Source organism: Eptesicus fuscus, chromosome 17 (genome assembly GCF_027574615.1).
Source record: "Eptesicus fuscus isolate TK198812 chromosome 17, DD_ASM_mEF_20220401, whole genome shotgun sequence".
NCBI classification, from domain to species: Eukaryota; Metazoa; Chordata; class Mammalia; order Chiroptera; family Vespertilionidae; genus Eptesicus; species Eptesicus fuscus.
In genome coordinates this window covers 42,034,580-42,035,836 of record NC_072489.1, presented here as the reverse complement: position 1 = coordinate 42,035,836, position 1,257 = coordinate 42,034,580, and the positions used below count along the sequence as shown (strand labels likewise).

At 43.4% G+C, this 1,257-nt stretch overlaps 1 pseudogene; it reads left to right on the top strand.

Annotated features, from left to right (window-relative positions):
* The first annotated feature begins 628 nt into the window (after positions 1-628).
* LOC103288643 (40S ribosomal protein S15a-like) lies at positions 629-1,009 on the top strand (annotated as a pseudogene).
* Positions 1,010-1,257: the final 248 nt, after the last annotated feature.

The window sequence follows — 1,257 nt, the reverse complement described above, 5'->3', positions numbered from 1 at the left end:
CCCTCTAGATACTGGGTTAGGGCAGCTCTGGTAAGGAAAAAAGAAAGAGATGAAAGAAAAGAGAAGGGACCCATGCAAGGTAGTGGCAGACAGAACTAAAGAGAAGGGCCTATGAGAGAGTCCCTGTATTATTTGCCTATAGTTGCCTAACAAATCACCCAAAACTTGGTGGCCTAAAACAAGCATTATTGTATCTCACAGTTATCATGGGTCAGGAATTTGGGAACAGCTGGCTCAAAGTCTCTCATAATACTGCAATCGATGTCAGCTGAGGTTATAGTCATATGAAGTCTTAACTGGGACTCAAAGATATACTTCTAAGATGGCATATTGTATGGCTGGCAAGTAGATGCTGGGTGTAGGTGGGAGGCCTCAGTTCCTTTTCATATGGGATTCTCCCAGGAATGCTTGAGGTCTTTATGACAAGACAGCTGGCTTCTCCCAGAGCAATCTGAGAGAGGGGGGAGAGAGGGAGGGAAGGAAGAAGAGAGAGAGAGAGAGAGAGAGAGAGAGAGAGAGAGAGAGAGAGAGAAGAGAAGAGAAGAGAAACACTAAGTGAAAGCGCTATGCTTTTTCTGAATTAGCCTCAGAAGTCACATATCATTTGCCATCTTTCCGTGCCACCATAATGGTGCATGTGAAAGTCCTGGCTGATGCTCTCAAGGGCATCAGCAATACGGAAAGAGAGGCAAATACCAGGGTCTTACTAGGCCATGCTCCAAAGTCATTGTCCGTTTTCTAACTGTGATGATGAAGCATGGCTACATTGGTGGATTTGAAGACATAGATGATCACAGAGCTGGGAGAATTGTGAACGTCATAGGCCCGTTAAATGACCATGGAGCGAACAGGCCCAGATTTCATGTACAACTCAAAGATCTAGAAAAATGACAAAAGAACCCGTTCCCATTCCGTCAGTTTGGTTTCATTGTACTGACAACCTAAGTGGGCATCATGGACCACGAAAAGACAACACACAGGAGGGGAAATCCTGGGGTTCCTTTTCTAGGGGTGTAAGCCATATGTGCAAATAAAATGCCTCAATGGAAATAAAAAGTCACATAGCTTTACTTCTGCCACATAATATTTATTAAAAGCAGTTCACTAACTCCCAGCCAACATTTAAGGGGAAGGCAATTAGGCTCTACCTTTTGAAGGGAGAAGTATCCAACAATATGTAGATATTTTAAAATCCCCACAGTCCCCAAGACAATGTGGTCAAAGAAATCTCAAATAATAGTGTAGACATCTAGGGTT